Here is a 16,740-nt window from a genome sequence, read left to right as displayed (position 1 = left end):
ACCACAGAAACCAATGCATGGTCAAGCAACAGCAATGACACACCCTTGTGTATAGGCATGAGACCCTCATGTCATTTAACAGGATTCAGCACCACCCACAAGACAGCTACCTGTCATGTCATGTCAAACCTGCACAGGTGTGCTAGATTATTATTATTTAGTTTTATTTTATTTTTTTACACCAATCAGTGTGCAAACATGGTCATTAAAACGCTAAATGAATAGACGTTCATAAACCAGTCAGTGCAACTCATCATTTTGGTCTCCAATTCTCAAACTCAAATTCTCACCCACGGAGGATTAAATGAGAATCTTTCTTGTTTAACACTGGAATGGGGTGGTGCACTGTTCACTACCCGAAGATACTGCCACATCGGGTCAATGCATAGGGCGACAGAAGCAAGCTTCCAAATCAGCTCCCTTTCTCAAAAATCCATTTAATTTATGGTCCCCAGATAGGGAACGTATGTATCAGTATGTGCTCACAAGTCACCCAAGTGCAAGTATTCACACCAAAAAAAACGTGCCTCAGGATGCGATCTGTCGCAAGATCCTTTCTTTTTTTACACTTGATCTAAGCCAAAAGGCCTGGAGGGGATAACCGGGAAAGGGGTGGACCCAACCATGTCCCCTTCATGAGCACTCACATTACTCATAGGAATGGAAGGAAGGCTGGCAGCCAACCAGACTCCCATACATTCTCTGGGTGGGTGGCAGTCAGCCACCCATACATACATACATACAGCACAGGCTAAACCCACATCATCACTTAAAAAAAGGACAGGCGACCATTGCACTCTGATGGAGCATTTAGCAATGCAATCCATAGCCTGGCTTTTGCCTGAACCCCCATCACTCCTCCTCTTGCATATAAGACAATATTTCAGATCTGCATATGAAAACAACACACCTACCTTTGTTGCACATAGCTGCCTGCCTGTCTCTAGTTACCCCACTGGCTGTAGCTGCGTCCCTTCCGACATGGAATAACACCAACTGTAACGATAAACTGAAAATTAACAGTATAAACCTGCATCATTTTGGACTCTGGTATTTGCTGAATCCGGGTGACCTGACAATCGATGGTGGTGCCGCTGGTGATTCTGGCCTTCTTGGAATCTGTTGGGCCTATGTGTTAGCTCACACATCACTTGGGTATCCATGGTAACTACCACAACATGGTCATCTGCAGTTTACATCTAGCCCGTGGCATTGAATGGCATTTTAAAAGTGCTAAGGGTCCTGGTGCAATAATCCTCCCATGAGGATCAGCCTCAACGGCTTTGTAGATTGCACTCATGTCAGCAACTCCATATACATTTTTTTTTCTTCATGCTTCTTTCTTCATCCTTTTTTCTTTCTGTCATTCAGACTTTCATTCATTCGATCTCTCTCACTCACTTGCTTTAACTCATTTGTTCTCACTCACTCACTCACTCAATCACTCACTCACTCATTCACTCTCACTCACTCTCACTCTCTCACTCACTCGCTCACTAAGTCAGTCTCTCTCTCTCTCTCTTTTTCTTTTTATATATATTTTTTTTCCGTCTTCTTCTTCTTCTTCTTCTTCTTCAGACCCTGTCATAGCACTAATGCCTTTCCAATACCACCAGCAGATGGAGACACTCCATTGCAACATTGGTTGTGAGCAGCAGTTTCTAAAAACAAATGCCTCATGGCGGATTTCCCATCCATCAATGGATGGTAAATTTTGTTTTTATCATTCACTGACCACAGAAACCAATGCATGGTCAAGCAACAGCAATGACACACCCTTGTGTATAGGCATGAGACCCTCATGTCATTTAACAGGATTCAGCACCACCCACAAGACAGCTACCTGTCATGTCATGTCAAACCTGCACAGGTGTGCTAGATTATTATTGTTTAGTTTTATTTTATTTTTTTACACCAATCAGTGTGCAAACATGGTCATTAAAACGCTAAATGAATAGACGTTCATAAACCAGTCAGTGCAACTCATCATTTTGGTCTCCAATTCTCAAACTCAAATTCTCACCCACGGAGGATTAAATGAGAATCTTTCTTGTTTAACACTGGAATGGGGTGGTGCACTGTTCACTACCCAAAGATACTGCCACATCGGGTCAATGCATAGGGCGACAGAAGCAAGCTTCCAAATCAGCTCCCTTTCTCAAAAATCCATTTAATTTATGGTCCCCAGATAGGGAACGTATGTATCAGTATGTGCTCACAAGTCACCCAAGTGCAAGTATTCACACAAAAAAAAACGTGCCTCAGGATGCGATCTGTCGCAAGATCCTTTCTTTTTTTACACTTGATCTAAGCCAAAAGGCCTAGAGGGGATAACCGGGAAAGGGGTGGACCCAACCATGTCCCCTTCATGAGCACTCACATTACTCATAGGAATGGAAGGAAGGCTGGCAGCCAACCAGACTCCCATACACTCTCTGGGTGGGTGGCAGTCAGCCACCCATACATACATACATACAGCACAGGCTAAACCCACATCATCACTTAAAAAAAGGACAGGCGACCATTGCACTCTGATGGAGCATTTAGCAATGCAATCCATAGCCTGGCTTTTGCCTGAACCCCCATCACTCCTCCTCTTGCATATAAGACAATATTTCAGATCTGCATATGAAAACAACACGCCTACCTTTGTTGCACATAGCTGCCTGCCTGTCTCTAGTTACCCCACTGGCTGTAGCTGCGTCCCTTCCGACATGGAATAACACCAACTGTAACGATAAACTGAAAATTAACAGTATAAACCTGCATCATTTTGGACTCTGGTATTTGCTGAATCCGGGTGACCTGACAATCGATGGTGGTGCCGCTGGTGATTCTGGCCTTCTTGGAATCTGTTGGGCCTATGTGTTAGCTCACACATCACTTGGGTATCCATGGTAACTACCACAACATGGTCATCTGCAGTTTACATCTAGCCCGTGGCATTGAATGGCATTTTAAAAGTGCTAAGGGTCCTGGTGCAATAATCCTCCCATGAGGATCAGCCTCAACGGCTTTGTAGATTGCACTCATGTCAGCAACTCCATATACATTTTTTTTTCTTCATGCTTCTTTCTTCATCCTTTTTTCTTTCTGTCATTCAGACTTTCATTCATTCGATCTCTCTCACTCACTTGCTTTAACTCATTTGTTCTCACTCACTCACTCACTCACTCACTCACTCACTCTCTCTCACTCTCTCACTCACTCGCTCACTAAGTCAGTCTCTCTCTCTCTCTCTCTTTTTCTTTTTATATATATTTTTTTCCGTCTTCTTCTTCTTCTTCTTCTTCTTCAGACCCTGTCATAGCACTAATGCCTTTCCAATACCACCAGCAGATGGAGACACTCCATTGCAACATTGGTTGTGAGCAGCAGTTTCTAAAAACAAATGCCTCATGGCGGATTTCCCATCCATCAATGGATGGTAAATTTTGTTTTTATCATTCACTGACCACAGAAACCAATGCATGGTCAAGCAACAGCAATGACACACCCTTGTGTATAGGCATGAGACCCTCATGTCATTTAACAGGATTCAGCACCACCCACAAGACAGCTACCTGTCATGTCATGTCAAACCTGCACAGGTGTGCTAGATTATTATTATTTAGTTTTATTTTATTTTTTTACACCAATCAGTGTGCAAACATGGTCATTAAAACGCTAAATGAATAGACGTTCATAAACCAGTCAGTGCAACTCATCATTTTGGTCTCCAATTCTCAAACTCAAATTCTCACCCACGGAGGATTAAATGAGAATCTTTCTTGTTTAACACTGGAATGGGGTGGTGCACTGTTCACTACCCGAAGATACTGCCACATCGGGTCAATGCATAGGGGGACAGAAGCAAGCTTCCAAATCAGCTCCCTTTCTCAAAAATCCATTTAATTTATGGTCCCCAGATAGGGAACGTATGTATCAGTATGTGCTCACAAGTCACCCAAGTGCAAATATTCACACAAAAAAAAACGTGCCTCAGGATGCGATCTGTCGCAAGATCCTTTCTTTTTTTACACTTGATCTAAGCCAAAAGGCCTAGAGGGGATAACCGGGAAAGGGGTGGACCCAACCATGTCCCCTTCATGAGCACTCACATTACTCATAGGAATGGAAGGAAGGCTGGCAGCCAACCAGACTCCCATACACTCTCTGGGTGGGTGGCAGTCAGCCACCCATACATACATACATACAGCACAGGCTAAACCCACATCATCACTTAAAAAAAGGACAGGCGACCATTGCACTCTGATGGAGCATTTAGCAATGCAATCCATAGCCTGGCTTTTGCCTGAACCCCCATCACTCCTCCTCTTGCATATAAGACAATATTTCAGATCTGCATATGAAAACAACACGCCTACCTTTGTTGCACATAGCTGCCTGCCTGTCTCTAGTTACCCCACTGGCTGTAGCTGCGTCCCTTCCGACATGGAATAACACCAACTGTAACGATAAACTGAAAATTAACAGTATAAACCTGCATCATTTTGGACTCTGGTATTTGCTGAATCCGGGTGACCTGACAATCGATGGTGGTGCCGCTGGTGATTCTGGCCTTCTTGGAATCTGTTGGGCCTATGTGTTAGCTCACACATCACTTGGGTATCCATGGTAACTACCACAACATGGTCATCTGCAGTTTACATCTAGCCCGTGGCATTGAATGGCATTTTAAAAGTGCTAAGGGTCCTGGTGCAATAATCCTCCCATGAGGATCAGCCTCAACGGCTTTGTAGATTGCACTCATGTCAGCAACTCCATATACATTTTTTTTTCTTCATGCTTCTTTCTTCATCCTTTTTTCTTTCTGTCATTCAGACTTTCATTCATTCGATCTCTCTCACTCACTTGCTTTAACTCATTTGTTCTCACTCACTCACTCACTCACTCAATCACTCACTCACTCACTCATTCACTCTCACTCACTCTCACTCTCTCACTCACTCGCTCACTAAGTCAGTCTCTCTCTCTCTCTCTCTTTTTCTTTTTATATATATTTTTTTCCGTCTTCTTCTTCTTCTTCTTCAGACCCTGTCATAGCACTAATGCCTTTCCAATACCACCAGCAGATGGAGACACTCCATTGCAACATTGGTTGTGAGCAGCAGTTTCTAAAAACAAATGCCTCATGGCGGATTTCCCATCCATCAATGGATGGTAAATTTTGTTTTTATCATTCACTGACCACAGAAACCAATGCATGGTCAAGCAACAGCAATGACACACCCTTGTGTATAGGCATGAGACCCTCATGTCATTTAACAGGATTCAGCACCACCCACAAGACAGCTACCTGTCATGTCATGTCAAACCTGCACAGGTGTGCTAGATTATTATTATTTAGTTTTATTTTATTTTTTTTACACCAATCAGTGTGCAAACATGGTCATTAAAACGCTAAATGAATAGACGTTCATAAACCAGTCAGTGCAACTCATCATTTTGGTCTCCAATTCTCAAACTCAAATTCTCACCCACGGAGGATTAAATGAGAATCTTTCTTGTTTAACACTGGAATGGGGTGGTGCACTGTTCACTACCCGAAGATACTGCCACATCGGGTCAATGCATAGGGCGACAGAAGCAAGCTTCCAAATCAGCTCCCTTTCTCAAAAATCCATTTAATTTATGGTCCCCAGATAGGGAACGTATGTATCAGTATGTGCTCACAAGTCACCCAAGTGCAAGTATTCACACAAAAAAAAACGTGCCTCAGGATGCGATCTGTCGCAAGATCCTTTCTTTTTTTACACTTGATCTAAGCCAAAAGGCCTAGAGGGGATAACCGGGAAAGGGGTGGACCCAACCATGTCCCCTTCATAAGCACTCACATTACTCATAGGAATGGAAGGAAGGCTGGCAGCCAAACAGACTCCCATACACTCTCTGGGTGGGTGGCAGTCAGCCACCCATACATACATACATACAGCACAGGCTAAACCCACATCATCACTTAAAAAAAGGACAGGCGACCATTGCACTCTGATAGAGCATTTAGCAATGCAATCCATAGCCTGGCTTTTGCCTGAACCCCCATCACTCCTCCTCTTGCATATAAGACAATATTTCAGATCTGCATATGAAAACAACACGCCTACCTTTGTTGCACATAGCTGCCTGCCTGTCTCTAGTTACCCCACTGGCTGTAGCTGCGTCCCTTCCGACATGGAATAACACCAACTGTAACGATAAACTGAAAATTAACAGTATAAACCTGCATCATTTTGGACTCTGGTATTTGCTGAATCCGGGTGACCTGACAATCGATGGTGGTGCCGCTGGTGATTCTGGCCTTCTTGGAATCTGTTGGGCCTATGTGTTAGCTCACACATCACTTGGGTATCCATGGTAACTACCACAACATGGTCATCTGCAGTTTACATCTAGCCCGTGGCATTGAATGGCATTTTAAAAGTGCTAAGGGTCCTGGTGCAATAATCCTCCCATGAGGATCAGCCTCAACGGCTTTGTAGATTGCACTCATGTCAGCAACTCCATATACATTTTTTTTTCTTCATGCTTCTTTCTTCATCCTTTTTTCTTTCTGTCATTCAGACTTTTATTCATTTGATCTCTCTCACTCACTTGCTTTAACTCATTTGTTCTCACTCACTCACTCACTCAATCACTCACTCACTCATTCACTCTCACTCACTCTCACTCTCTCACTCACTCGCTCACTAAGTCAGTCTCTCTCTCTCTCTCTCTCTCTCTTTTTCTTTTTATATATATTTTTTTCCGTCTTCTTCTTCTTCTTCAGACCCTGTCATAGCACTAATGCCTTTCCAATACCACCAGCAGATGGAGACACTCCATTGCAACATTGGTTGTGAGCAGCAGTTTCTAAAAACAAATGCCTCATGGCGGATTTCCCATCCATCAATGGATGGTAAATTTTGTTTTTATCATTCACTGACCACAGAAACCAATGCATGGTCAAGCAACAGCAATGACACACCCTTGTGTATAGGCATGAGACCCTCATGTCATTTAACAGGATTCAGCACCACCCACAAGACAGCTACCTGTCATGTCATGTCAAACCTGCACAGGTGTGCTAGATTATTATTATTTAGTTTTATTTTATTTTTTTACACCAATCAGTGTGCAAACATGGTCATTAAAACGCTAAATGAATAGACGTTCATAAACCAGTCAGTGCAACTCATCATTTTGGTCTCCAATTCTCAAACTCAAATTCTCACCCACGGAGGATTAAATGAGAATCTTTCTTGTTTAACACTGGAATGGGGTGGTGCACTGTTCACTACCCGAAGATACTGCCACATCGGGTCAATGCATAGGGCGACAGAAGCAAGCTTCCAAATCAGCTCCCTTTCTCAAAAATCCATTTAATTTATGGTCCCCAGATAGGGAACGTATGTATCAGTATGTGCTCACAAGTCACCCAAGTGCAAGTATTCACACAAAAAAAAACGTGCCTCAGGATGCGATCTGTCGCAAGATCCTTTCTTTTTTTACACTTGATCTAAGCCAAAAGGCCTAGAGGGGATAACCGGGAAAGGGGTGGACCCAACCATGTCCCCTTCATGAGCACTCACATTACTCATAGGAATGGAAGGAAGGCTGGCAGCCAACCAGACTCCCATACACTCTCTGGGTGGGTGGCAGTCAGCCACCCATACATACATACATACAGCACAGGCTAAACCCACATCATCACTTAAAAAAAGGACAGGCGACCATTGCACTCTGATGGAGCATTTAGCAATGCAATCCATAGCCTGGCTTTTGCCTGAACCCCCATCACTCCTCCTCTTGCATATAAGACAATATTTCAGATCTGCATATGAAAACAACACGCCTACCTTTGTTGCACATAGCTGCCTGCCTGTCTCTAGTTACCCCACTGGCTGTAGCTGCGTCCCTTCCGACATGGAATAACACCAACTGTAACGATAAACTGAAAATTAACAGTATAAACCTGCATCATTTTGGACTCTGGTATTTGCTGAATCCGGGTGACCTGACAATCGATGGTGGTGCCGCTGGTGATTCTGGCCTTCTTGGAATCTGTTGGGCCTATGTGTTAGCTCACACATCACTTGGGTATCCATGGTAACTACCACAACATGGTCATCTGCAGTTTACATCTAGCCCGTGGCATTGAATGGCATTTTAAAAGTGCTAAGGGTCCTGGTGCAATAATCCTCCCATGAGGATCAGCCTCAACGGCTTTGTAGATTGCACTCATGTCAGCAACTCCATATACATTTTTTTTTCTTCATGCTTCTTTCTTCATCCTTTTTTCTTTCTGTCATTCAGACTTTCATTCATTCGATCTCTCTCACTCACTTGCTTTAACTCATTTGTTCTCACTCACTCACTCACTCACTCACTCAATCACTCACTCACTCATTCACTCTCACTCACTCTCACTCTCTCACTCACTCGCTCACTAAGTCAGTCTCTCTCTCTCTCTCTCTTTTTCATTTTATATATATTTTTTTCCGTCTTCTTCTTCTTCTTCTTCAGACCCTGTCATAGCACTAATGCCTTTCCAATACCACCAGCAGATGGAGACACTCCATTGCAACATTGGTTGTGAGCAGCAGTTTCTAAAAACAAATGCCTCATGGCGGATTTCCCATCCATCAATGGATGGTAAATTTTGTTTTTATCATTCACTGACCACAGAAACCAATGCATGGTCAAGCAACAGCAATGACACACCCTTGTGTATAGGCATGAGACCCTCATGTCATTTAACAGGATTCAGCACCACCCACAAGGCAGCTACCTGTCATGTCATGTCAAACCTGCACAGGTGTGCTAGATTATTATTATTTAGTTTTATTTTATTTTTTTACACCAATCAGTGTGCAAACATGGTCATTAAAACGCTAAATGAATAGACGTTCATAAACCAGTCAGTGCAACTCATCATTTTGGTCTCCAATTCTCAAACTCAAATTCTCACCCACGGAGGATTAAATGAGAATCTTTCTTGTTTAACACTGGAATGGGGTGGTGCACTGTTCACTACCCGAAGATACTGCCACATCGGGTCAATGCATAGGGCGACAGAAGCAAGCTTCCAAATCAGCTCCCTTTCTCAAAAATCCATTTAATTTATGGTCCCCAGATAGGGAACATATGTATCAGTATGTGCTCACAAGTCACCCAAGTGCAAGTATTCACACAAAAAAAAACGTGCCTCAGGATGCGATCTGTCGCAAGATCCTTTCTTTTTTTACACTTGATCTAAGCCAAAAGGCCTAGAGGGGATAACCGGGAAAGGGGTGGACCCAACCATGTCCCCTTCATGAGCACTCACATTACTCATAGGAATGGAAGGAAGGCTGGCAGCCAACCAGACTCCCATACACTCTCTGGGTGGGTGGCAGTCAGCCACCCATACATACATACATACAGCACAGGCTAAACCCACATCATCACTTAAAAAAAGGACAGGCGACCATTGCACTCTGATGGAGCATTTAGCAATGCAATCCATAGCCTGGCTTTTGCCTGAACCCCCATCACTCCTCCTCTTGCATATAAGACAATATTTCAGATCTGCATATGAAAACAACACGCCTACCTTTGTTGCACATAGCTGCCTGCCTGTCTCTAGTTACCCCACTGGCTGTAGCTGCGTCCCTTCCGACATGGAATAACACCAACTGTAACGATAAACTGAAAATTAACAGTATAAACCTGCATCATTTTGGACTCTGGTATTTGCTGAATCCGGGTGACCTGACAATCGATGGTGGTGCCGCTGGTGATTCTGGCCTTCTTGGAATCTGTTGGGCCTATGTGTTAGCTCACACATCACTTGGGTATCCATGGTAACTACCACAACATGGTCATCTGCAGTTCACATCTAGCCCGTGGCATTGAATGGCATTTTAAAAGTGCTAAGGGTCCTGGTGCAATAATCCTCCCATGAGGATCAGCCTCAACGGCTTTGTAGATTGCACTCATGTCAGCAACTCCATATACATTTTTTTTTCTTCATGCTTCTTTCTTCATCCTTTTTTCTTTCTGTCATTCAGACTTTCATTCATTCGATCTCTCTCACTCACTTGCTTTAACTCATTTGTTCTCACTCACTCACTCACTCACTCAATCACTCACTCACTCATTCACTCTCACTCACTCTCACTCTCTCACTCACTCGCTCACTAAGTCAGTCTCTCTCTCTCTCTCTCTCTTTTTCTTTTTATATATATTTTTTTCCGTCTTCTTCTTCTTCTTCTTCTTCTTCTTCAGACCCTGTCATAGCACTAATGCCTTTCCAATACCACCAGCAGATGGAGACACTCCATTGCAACATTGGTTGTGAGCAGCAGTTTCTAAAAACAAATGCCTCATGGCGGATTTCCCATCCATCAATGGATGGTAAATTTTGTTTTTATCATTCACTGACCACAGAAACCAATGCATGGTCAAGCAACAGCAATGACACACCCTTGTGTATAGGCATGAGACCCTCATGTCATTTAACAGGATTCAGCACCACCCACAAGGCAGCTACCTGTCATGTCATGTCAAACCTGCACAGGTGTGCTAGATTATTATTATTTAGTTTTATTTTATTTTTTTACACCAATCAGTGTGCAAACATGGTCATTAAAACGCTAAATGAATAGACGTTCATAAACCAGTCAGTGCAACTCATCATTTTGGTCTCCAATTCTCAAACTCAAATTCTCACCCACGGAGGATTAAATGAGAATCTTTCTTGTTTAACACTGGAATGGGGTGGTGCACTGTTCACTACCCGAAGATACTGCCACATCGGGTCAATGCATAGGGCGACAGAAGCAAGCTTCCAAATCAGCTCCCTTTCTCAAAAATCCATTTAATTTATGGTCCCCAGATAGGGAACGTATGTATCAGTATGTGCTCACAAGTCACCCAAGTGCAAGTATTCACACAAAAAAAAAACGTGCCTCAGGATGCGATCTGTCGCAAGATCCTTTCTTTTTTTACACTTGATCTAAGCCAAAAGGCCTAGAGGGGATAACCGGGAAAGGGGTGGACCCAACCATGTCCCCTTCATGAGCACTCACATTACTCATAGGAATGGAAGGAAGGCTGGCAGCCAACCAGACTCCCATACACTCTCTGGGTGGGTGGCAGTCAGCCACCCATACATACATACATACAGCACAGGCTAAACCCACATCATCACTTAAAAAAAGGACAGGCGACCAATGCACTCTGATGGAGCATTTAGCAATGCAATCCATAGCCTGGCTTTTGCCTGAACCCCCATCACTCCTCCTCTTGCATATAAGACAATATTTCAGATCTGCATATGAAAACAACACGCCTACCTTTGTTGCACATAGCTGCCTGCCTGTCTCTAGTTACCCCACTGGCTGTAGCTGCGTCCCTTCCGACATGGAATAACACCAACTGTAACGATAAACTGAAAATTAACAGTATAAACCTGCATCATTTTGGACTCTGGTATTTGCTGAATCCGGGTGACCTGACAATCGATGGTGGTGCCGCTGGTGATTCTGGCCTTCTTGGAATCTGTTGGGCCTATGTGTTAGCTCACACATCACTTGGGTATCCATGGTAACTACCACAACATGGTCATCTGCAGTTTACATCTAGCCCGTGGCATTGAATGGCATTTTAAAAGTGCTAAGGGTCCTGGTGCAATAATCCTCCCATGAGGATCAGCCTCAACGGCTTTGTAGATTGCACTCATGTCAGCAACTCCACATACATTTTTTTTTCTTCATGCTTCTTTCTTCATCCTTTTTTCTTTCTGTCATTCAGACTTTCATTCATTCGATCTCTCTCACTCACTTGCTTTAACTCATTTGTTCTCACTCACTCACTCACTCACTCAATCACTCACTCACTCATTCACTCTCACTCACTCTCTCTCTCGCTCACTAAGTCAGTCTCTCTCTCTCTCTTTTTCTTTTTATATATATTTTTTTCCGTCTTCTTCTTCTTCTTCTTCAGACCCTGTCATAGCACTAATGCCTTTCCAATACCACCAGCAGATGGAGACACTCCATTGCAACATTGGTTGTGAGCAGCAGTTTCTAAAAACAAATGCCTCATGGCGGATTTCCCATCCATCAATGGATGGTAAATTTTGTTTTTATCATTCACTGACCACAGAAACCAATGCATGGTCAAGCAACAGCAATGACACACCCTTGTGTATAGGCATGAGACCCTCATGTCATTTAACAGGATTCAGCACCACCCACAAGACAGCTACCTGTCATGTCATGTCAAACCTGCACAGGTGTGCTAGATTATTATTATTTAGTTTTATTTTATTTTTTTACACCAATCAGTGTGCAAACATGGTCATTAAAACGCTAAATGAATAGACGTTCATAAACCAGTCAGTGCAACTCATCATTTTGGTCTCCAATTCTCAAACTCAAATTCTCACCCACGGAGGATTAAATGAGAATCTTTCTTGTTTAACACTGGAATGGGGTGGTGCACTGTTCACTACCCGAAGATACTGCCACATCGGGTCAATGCATAGGGCGACAGAAGCAAGCTTCCAAATCAGCTCCCTTTCTCAAAAATCCATTTAATTTATGGTCCCCAGATAGGGAACGTATGTATCAGTATGTGCTCACAAGTCACCCAAGTGCAAGTATTCACACAAAAAAAAACGTGCCTCAGGATGCGATCTGTCGCAAGATCCTTTCTTTTTTTACACTTGATCTAAGCCAAAAGGCCTAGAGGGGATAACCGGGAAAGGGGTGGACCCAACCATGTCCCCTTCATGAGCACTCACATTACTCATAGGAATGGAAGGAAGGCTGGCAGCCAACCAGACTCCCATACACTCTCTGGGTGGGTGGCAGTCAGCCACCCATACATACATACATACAGCACAGGCTAAACCCACATCATCACTTAAAAAAAGGACAGGCGACCATTGCACTCTGATGGAGCATTTAGCAATGCAATCCATAGCCTGGCTTTTGCCTGAACCCCCATCACTCCTCCTCTTGCATATAAGACAATATTTCAGATCTGCATATGAAAACAACACGCCTACCTTTGTTGCACATAGCTGCCTGCCTGTCTCTAGTTACCCCACTGGCTGTAGCTGCGTCCCTTCCGACATGGAATAACACCAACTGTAACGATAAACTGAAAATTAACAGTATAAACCTGCATCATTTTGGACTCTGGTATTTGCTGAATCCGGGTGACCTGACAATCGATGGTGGTGCCGCTGGTGATTCTGGCCTTCTTGGAATCTGTTGGGCCTATGTGTTAGCTCACACATCACTTGGGTATCCATGGTAACTACCACAACATGGTCATCTGCAGTTTACATCTAGCCCGTGGCATTGAATGGCATTTTAAAAGTGCTAAGGGTCCTGGTGCAATAATCCTCCCATGAGGATCAGCCTCAACGGCTTTGTAGATTGCACTCATGTCAGCAACTCCATATACATTTTTTTTTCTTCATGCTTCTTTCTTCATCCTTTTTTCTTTCTGTCATTCAGACTTTCATTCATTCGATCTCTCTCACTCACTTGCTTTAACTCATTTGTTCTCACTCACTCACTCACTCACTCAATCACTCACTCACTCATTCACTCTCACTCACTCTCACTCTCTCACTCACTCACTCGCTCACTAAGTCAGTCTCTCTCTCTCTCTCTTTTTCTTTTTATATATATTTTTTTCTGTCTTCTTCTTCTTCTTCTTCAGACCCTGTCATAGCACTAATGCCTTTCCAATACCACCAGCAGATGGAGACACTCCATTGCAACATTGGTTGTGAGCAGCAGTTTCTAAAAACAAATGCCTCATGGCGGATTTCCCATCCATCAATGGATGGTAAATTTTGTTTTTATCATTCACTGACCACAGAAACCAATGCATGGTCAAGCAACAGCAATGACACACCCTTGTGTATAGGCATGAGACCCTCATGTCATTTAACAGGATTCAGCACCACCCACAAGACAGCTACCTGTCATGTCATGTCAAACCTGCACAGGTGTGCTAGATTATTATTATTTAGTTTTATTTTATTTTTTTACACCAATCAGTGTGCAAACATGGTCATTAAAACGCTAAATGAATAGACGTTCATAAACCAGTCAGTGCAACTCATCATTTTGGTCTCCAATTCTCAAACTCAAATTCTCACCCACGGAGGATTAAATGAGAATCTTTCTTGTTTAACACTGGAATGGGGTGGTGCACTGTTCACTACCCGAAGATACTGCCACATCGGGTCAATGCATAGGGCGACAGAAGCAAGCTTCCAAATCAGCTCCCTTTCTCAAAAAGCCATTTAATTTATGGTCCCCAGATAGGGAACGTATGTATCAGTATGTGCTCACAAGTCACCCAAGTGCAAGTATTCACACCAAAAAAAACGTGCCTCAGGATGCGATCTGTCGCAAGATCCTTTCTTTTTTTACACTTGATCTAAGCCAAAAGGCCTAGAGGGGATAACCGGGAAAGGGGTGGACCCAACCATGTCCCCTTCATGAGCACTCACATTACTCATAGGAATGGAAGGAAGGCTGGCAGCCAACCAGACTCCCATACATTCTCTGGGTGGGTGGCAGTCAGCCACCCATACATACATACATACAGCACAGGCTAAACCCACATCATCACTTAAAAAAAGGACAGGCGACCATTGCACTCTGATGGAGCATTTAGCAATGCAATCCATAGCCTGGCTTTTGCCTGAACCCCCATCACTCCTCCTCTTGCATATAAGACAATATTTCAGATCTGCATATGAAAACAACACACCTACCTTTGTTGCACATAGCTGCCTGCCTGTCTCTAGTTACCCCACTGGCTGTAGCTGCGTCCCTTCCGACATGGAATAACACCAACTGTAACGATAAACTGAAAATTAACAGTATAAACCTGCATCATTTTGGACTCTGGTATTTGCTAAATCCGGGTGACCTGACAATCGATGGTGGTGCCGCTGGTGATTCTGGCCTTCTTGGAATCTGTTGGGCCTATGTGTTAGCTCACACATCACTTGGGTATCCATGGTAACTACCACAACATGGTCATCTGCAGTTTACATCTAGCCCGTGGCATTGAATGGCATTTTAAAAGTGCTAAGGGTCCTGGTGCAATAATCCTCCCATGAGGATCAGCCTCAACGGCTTTGTAGATTGCACTCATGTCAGCAACTCCATATACATTTTTTTTTCTTCATGCTTCTTTCTTCATCCTTTTTTCTTTCTGTCATTCAGACTTTCATTCATTCGATCTCTCTCACTCACTTGCTTTAACTCATTTGTTCTCACTCACTCACTCACTCACTCACTCAATCACTCACTCACTCATTCACTCTCACTCACTCTCACTCTCTCACTCACTCGCTCACTAAGTCAGTCTCTCTCTCTCTCTCTTTTTCTTTTTATATATATTTTTTTTCCGTCTTCTTCTTCTTCTTCTTCAGACCCTGTCATAGCACTAATGCCTTTCCAATACCACCAGCAGATGGAGACACTCCATTGCAACATTGGTTGTGAGCAGCAGTTTCTAAAAACAAATGCCTCATGGCGGATTTCCCATCCATCAATGGATGGTAAATTTTGTTTTTATCATTCACTGACCACAGAAACCAATGCATGGTCAAGCAACAGCAATGACACACCCTTGTGTATAGGCATGAGACCCTCATGTCATTTAACAGGATTCAGCACCACCCACAAGACAGCTACCTGTCATGTCATGTCAAACCTGCACAGGTGTGCTAGATTATTATTATTTAGTTTTATTTTATTTTTTTACACCAATCAGTGTGCAAACATGGTCATTAAAACGCTAAATGAATAGACGTTCATAAACCAGTCAGTGCAACTCATCATTTTGGTCTCCAATTCTCAAACTCAAATTCTCACCCACGCAGGATTAAATGAGAATCTTTCTTGTTTAACACTGGAATGGGGTGGTGCACTGTTCACTACCCGAAGATACTGCCACATCGGGTCAATGCATAGGGCGACAGAAGCAAGCTTCCAAATCAGCTCCCTTTCTCAAAAATCCATTTAATTTATGGTCCCCAGATAGGGAACGTATGTATCAGTATGTGCTCACAAGTCACCCAAGTGCAAGTATTCACACAAAAAAAAACGTGCCTCAGGATGCGATCTGTCGCAAGATCCTTTCTTTTTTTACACTTGATCTAAGCCAAAAGGCCTAGAGGGGATAACCGGGAAAGGGGTGGACCCAACCATGTCCCCTTCATGAGCACTCACATTACTCATAGGAATGGAAGGAAGGCTGGCAGCCAACCAGACTCCCATACACTCTCTGGGTGGGTGGCAGTCAGCCACCCATACATACATACATACAGCACAGGCTAAACCCACATCATCACTTAAAAAAAGGACAGGCGACCATTGCACTCTGATGGAGCATTTAGCAATGCAATCCATAGCCTGGCTTTTGCCTGAACCCCCATCACTCCTCCTCTTGCATATAAGACAATATTTCAGATCTGCATATGAAAACAACACGCCTACCTTTGTTGCACATAGCTGCCTGCCTGTCTCTAGTTACCCCACTGGCTGTAGCTGCGTCCCTTCCGACATGGAATAACACCAACTGTAACGATAAACTGAAAATTAACAGTATAAACCTGCATCATTTTGGACTCTGGTATTTGCTGAATCCGGGTGACCTGACAATCGATGGTGGTGCCGCTGGTGATTCTGGCCTTCTTGGAATCTGTTGGGCCTATGTGTTAGCTCACACATCACT

At 43.5% G+C, this 16,740-nt stretch overlaps 10 pseudogenes; all 10 read right to left on the bottom strand.

The window, feature by feature from the left end:
* Positions 1-335: 335 nt before the first annotated feature.
* Positions 336-599, bottom strand: LOC130289708 (U2 spliceosomal RNA; annotated as a pseudogene).
* Positions 600-2,068: 1,469 nt separating this feature from the next.
* On the bottom strand, positions 2,069-2,332 carry LOC130289500 (U2 spliceosomal RNA; annotated as a pseudogene).
* A 1,456-nt stretch (positions 2,333-3,788) lies between these two features.
* Positions 3,789-4,052, bottom strand: LOC130289538 (U2 spliceosomal RNA; annotated as a pseudogene).
* Positions 4,053-5,525: 1,473 nt separating this feature from the next.
* LOC130287401 (U2 spliceosomal RNA) lies at positions 5,526-5,789 on the bottom strand (annotated as a pseudogene).
* Positions 5,790-7,256: 1,467 nt separating this feature from the next.
* Positions 7,257-7,520, bottom strand: LOC130287400 (U2 spliceosomal RNA; annotated as a pseudogene).
* A 1,472-nt stretch (positions 7,521-8,992) lies between these two features.
* LOC130287405 (U2 spliceosomal RNA) lies at positions 8,993-9,256 on the bottom strand (annotated as a pseudogene).
* Positions 9,257-10,735: 1,479 nt separating this feature from the next.
* LOC130288128 (U2 spliceosomal RNA) lies at positions 10,736-11,000 on the bottom strand (annotated as a pseudogene).
* A 1,454-nt stretch (positions 11,001-12,454) lies between these two features.
* Positions 12,455-12,718, bottom strand: LOC130287399 (U2 spliceosomal RNA; annotated as a pseudogene).
* A 1,470-nt stretch (positions 12,719-14,188) lies between these two features.
* Positions 14,189-14,452, bottom strand: LOC130289474 (U2 spliceosomal RNA; annotated as a pseudogene).
* Positions 14,453-15,923: 1,471 nt separating this feature from the next.
* Positions 15,924-16,187, bottom strand: LOC130287398 (U2 spliceosomal RNA; annotated as a pseudogene).
* Between the last annotated feature and the right edge of the window lie 553 nt (positions 16,188-16,740).

Source organism: Hyla sarda, chromosome 8 (genome assembly GCF_029499605.1).
Source record: "Hyla sarda isolate aHylSar1 chromosome 8, aHylSar1.hap1, whole genome shotgun sequence".
In the NCBI taxonomy this organism is placed as follows: Eukaryota; Metazoa; Chordata; class Amphibia; order Anura; family Hylidae; genus Hyla; species Hyla sarda.
This window is presented reverse-complemented; position numbering and strand designations above follow the sequence as displayed.